The following is a 4,944-nucleotide window of genomic DNA, read 5'->3' as shown; positions in this document are numbered from 1 at the left end:
AATGTTTTCTGTTCATTTGTATTGTTTATTTCACTTTTGTTTATTATCTACTTCACTTTGGTTTATTATCTGTTTCACTTGCTTTGGCAATGTTAACACATGTTTCCCACGCCAATAAAGCCCTTTTAACTGAATCGTATTGAAAGGCAGTGAGAGAGAGACAGACATAGAGAAAGGTAGAAACAGAGAGTGTCTCTGTCAGGGCGAGACAGACAGACAGACAGACAGACAGACAGACAGACAGGAGAAAGGGAGAGGCAGACAGGAGAAAGGGAGAGACAGACAGGAGAAAAGGGAGAAGCAGACAGAAGAAAGGGAGATGCAGACAGGAGAAAGGGAGAGGCAGACAGGAGAAAAGGGAGAGGCAGACAGGAGAAAAGGGAGAGGCAGACAGAAGAAAGGGAGAGGCAGACAGGAGAAAAGGGAGAGGCAGACAGGAGAAAGGGAGACGCAGACAGGAGAAAGGGAGAGGCAGACAGGAGAAAGGGAGAGGCAGACAGGAGAAAGGGAGAGACAGACAGGAGAAAGGGAGAGGCAGACAGGAGAAAAGGGAGAGGCAGACAGGAGAAAAGGGAGAGGCAGACAGAAGAAAAGGGAGAGGCAGACAGAAGAAAGGGAGAGGCAGACAGGAGAAAGGGAGAGGCAGACAGGAGAAAGGGAGAGACAGACAGGAGAAAGGGTGAGACAGACAGAAGAAAGGGAGAAAACAGACAGGAGAAAGGGAGAGGCAGACAGGAGAAAGGGAGAGGCAGACAGGAGAAAAGGGAGAGACAGACAGAAGAAAGGGAGAGACAGACAGGAGAAAGGGAGAGACAGACAGGAGAAAGGGTGAGGCAGACAGGAGAGGCAGACAGGAGAAAAGGGAGAGGCAGACAGGAGAAAGGGAGAGGCAGACAGGAGAGGCAGACAGGAGAAAAGGGAGAGACAGACAGGAGAAAGGGAGAGACAGACAGAAGAAAGGGAGAGGCAGACAGGAGACAGGGAGAGGCAGACAGGAGAAAGGGAGAGGCAGACAGGAGAAAGGGAGAGGCAGACGGGAGAGACAGACAGGAGAAAAGGGAGAGACAGACAGGAGAAAGGGAGAGGCAGACAGGAGAAAGGGAGAGACAGACAGGAGAAAGGGAGAGACAGACAGGAGAAAGGGAGAGACAGACAGGAGAAAGGGTGAGGCAGACAGTGAGTGTCAGCTAGTAGCCAGTCTCTCTGCCAGGACCAGGTGTGTGGACAGTCCAGTGGTCCCAGAGGACCTCCTGTCACCTCCTATTGATACGATCCTATTGATCCGGCCTGTCGCCCTTTAAACCAGTGGACACAACATGGACTGAGGCTGGACACAAGGCGGTCCATAGGGGTTTGATGGCCACCCTACAGAAGGGTCCTCATCACATCACAGTGTCTGTGAAGGGTTGATGAGACACGGTCCGGCCACAGCAGAGTCTGTGGGGCCTTTGGAGACACAACAAGGTCCAAAAGATAAACAGAAGGGAATTTTAACAGAAGTCCCGGCCAGTTTCTTGTGTGTGTATGCGTGCGTTTGTGCGTCTGTGTGTGCATTACGGGGTCAGCCAGCTCTCCTCTGGGAGGTTGTGACAGTGTTTGACTGGTGTCATGTGACCTGACGGGGCCCAGGGGCAGGCTGGGATGCCCAAGCTGTCAGAGATCTGACGCCTCCGAGGGGTTGACCAGACTCACCTCGCGCCACACACACACACACACACACACACACACACACACACACACACACACACACACACACACACACACACACACACACACACACACACACACACACACACACACACACACACACACACACACACACACAGACACACACACACAGAGCCTGCCTTCTGCTGCCTCTGCTCGATGGCTCCAAGCTGTCAAAACAGTCTCTCTCTCTCTCTCTCTCTCTCTCTCTCTCTCTCTCTTTTTTCTCTTCTCTCTTTTTTCTCTTCTCTCTCTCTCTCTCTCTCTCTCTCTCTCTCTCTCTCTCTCTCTCTCTCTCTCTCTCTCGTTACAGAGCTTTGCTAGTCTCTGCAGGTTCCCTGGTTTACAGTTCCTTTTCTCTGCTACTACCTCTGTTTTTGTTCTCCCCCTCTCTCTCCCTGTCTCCCCCTCTCTCTTCCCCCTTTCTTTCCCTGTGTCTCCCCCTCTCTCTTCCCCCTTTCTTTCCCTGTGTCTCCCCCTCTCTCTTCCCCCTTTCTCTCCCTGTGTCTCCGCCTCTCTCTTCCCCTTTCTCTCCCTGTGTCTCCCCTCTCTCTTCCCCCTTTCTCTCTCTCTCCCCCTCTCTTCTCCCTCTCTCTCCCTGTCTCCCCCTCTCTCTTCCCCCTTTCTCTCCCTGTGTCTTCCCCTCTCTCTTCCCCTTTCTCTCCCCGTGTCTCCCCCTCTCTCTTCCCCCTTTCTCTCTCCCCCCCTCTCTTCTCCCTCTCTCTCCCTGTGTCTCCCCCTCTCTCTTCCCCTTTCTCTCCCTGTGTCTCCCCCTCTTTCTTCCCCCTTTATCTCTCTCTCCCCCTCTCTCTCCCTGTCTCCCCCTCTCTCTTCCCCCTTTCTCTCCTTGTGTCTCCCCCTCTCTCTTCCTCCTCTCTCTCCCCGAGTGACAGGTCTGCTGTACCAGTTTCCTCCATTGGTCTGTACTATATGAAGTGACTGGTCTACATGTTGTCCCAGGTATCTGTTTCATACGCCATGTAACGCCAGGAAACGCCAGGTAATGCCAGGTAACGCCAGGTAACGCCAGGTAACGCCAGGTAACGCCAGGTAACACCAGGTAACGCCAGGAAACGCCAGGTAACGCCAGGTAACGCCAGGTAACACCAGGTAACGCCAGGTAACACCAGGTAATGCCAGGTAACGCCAGGTAACGCCAGGTAACACCAGGTAACGCCAGGTAACACCAGGTAACACCAGGTAACGCCAGGTAACACCAGGTAACACCAGGTAACGCCAGGTAACACCAGGTAACGCCAGGTAACGCCAGGTAAAGCCAGGTAAACCACTCCTCAGTAAAAGGCACATGACAGCCCGCTTGGAGTTTGCCAAAAGGCACCTAAGGACTCTTAGACCATGACAAACAAGATTCTCTGGTGGCCTCTCTTTGGCCTGAATGCCAAGCGTCATGTCTGGAGGAAACCTGGCACCATCCCTACGGTGAAGCATGGTGGTGTCAGCATCATGCTGTGGGGATGTTTTTCAGCATCAGGGACTGGGAGACTAGTAAGGATAGAGGGAAAGATGAACAGAGCAAAGTACATAGAGATCCTTGATGAAAACCTGCTCCAGAGCGCTCTGGACCTCAGACTGGGGCGAAGGTTCACCTTCCAACAGGATAACGACCCTAAGCACACAGCCAAGACAATGCAGGAGTGGCTTCGTGATAAGTCTCTGAATGTCCTTGAGTGGCCCAGCCAGGGCCCAGACTTGAACCCGATCGAGTCACCAGAGACTCTGGGTTCGCGCCCAGGCTCTGTCGTAGCCGGCCGCGACCGGGAGGTCTGTGGGGCGACGCACAATTGGCCTAGCGTCTTCCGGGTTAGGGAGGGTTTGGCCGGTAGGGATATCCTTGTCTCATCGCGCTCCAGCGACTCCTGTGGCGGGCCGGGCGCAGTGCGCGCTAACCAAGGGGGCCAGGTGCACGGTGTTTCCTCCGACACATTGGTGCGGCTGGCTTCCGGGTTGGAGGCGCGCTGTGTTAAGAAGCAGTGCGGCTTGGTTGGGTTGTGTTTCGGAGGACGCGTGGCTTTCGACCTTCGTCTCTCCCGAGCCCGTACGGGAGTTGTAGCGATGAGACAAGATAGTAATTACTAGCGATTGGATACCACAAAATTGGGGGGAAAAGGGGTTACATTTTTTAAAAATATTTAAAAAATAAATAAAAGAATTAGTACAGCAAAATACACATTTCAAACAAAGTCCTTTTTTTTTTAACTCAGTACATATACAGTATATGTATATGTATACAATATATATATATATATATATATATATACAATATATATTGTATTTGCTACATTAACATTGGTTCAGTATGTGATTTCTCTATGTATCCATATAATCTTCACAGTAACCTTCAGACAATAACATTGGGATTCTGAATGTGTCTTTTACTTAGCAGGTGGTACATAATTACCTGTTTCACCAGTTCTCATCTCTTTAGCAGTGGCATATTTTAATATATTTGTAAATGTAAGGTACATATGTTGGATCTTAATTTGATCAATGCAGGCCATTTTTAACTGGTAGTGTATTTGAGGTTTCAAAAGACTTCTAAAGTTTGTAATTTTCACATAGACATTTCTGACTTGATTTCCCCTTATGAAAAACACCTTCAAATATGTCCATTAATTATAATCCACATAATAATTTACATTTTGTATACTGCAGGATCATTTTCGTGCTGTGGCAAACTGACTCAAATTAAGATTCTCTCTCTCTCTAATTCAAGTCCAAAGGACTTTATTGGCATAGGAAACATATGTGTACATTGCTAAAGCAAGTGAAATATGGGGTTTTATTTACAATGGTGTTTGTTCACTGGTTGACCTTTTCTTGTGGCAACAGGTCACAAATCTTGCTGCTGTGATGTCACACTGTGGTATTTCACCCAATAGAAGTGGGAGTTTATATGTGTTTCTAATATGGTCATACATTTGGCAGGAGGTTAGGAAGTGCAGCTCAGTTTCCACCTCATTTTGTGGGTCTCTCTCTTTCTGACAGAGTGAGGGTGAGAAGCCCGGAGACCCTAAACTATGGGGGGGGCTACTGCCGTATGGTAGACACGAGGCCTGAGCCAACACTGGATACTACCCACTGTGTGTGTGTGTGTGTGTGTGTGTGTGTGTGTGTGTGTGTGTGTGTGTGTGTGTGTGTGTGTGTGTGTGTGTGTGTGTGTGTGTGTGTGTGTGTGTGTGTGTGTGTGTGTGTGTGTGTGTGTGTGTGTGTGTGAGG

The sequence above is a fragment of the Salvelinus fontinalis genome, unplaced genomic scaffold (assembly GCF_029448725.1).
Source record: "Salvelinus fontinalis isolate EN_2023a unplaced genomic scaffold, ASM2944872v1 scaffold_1026, whole genome shotgun sequence".
NCBI lineage: Eukaryota > Metazoa > Chordata > Actinopteri > Salmoniformes > Salmonidae > Salvelinus > Salvelinus fontinalis.
Note: the sequence above shows the minus strand (reverse complement) of the source record.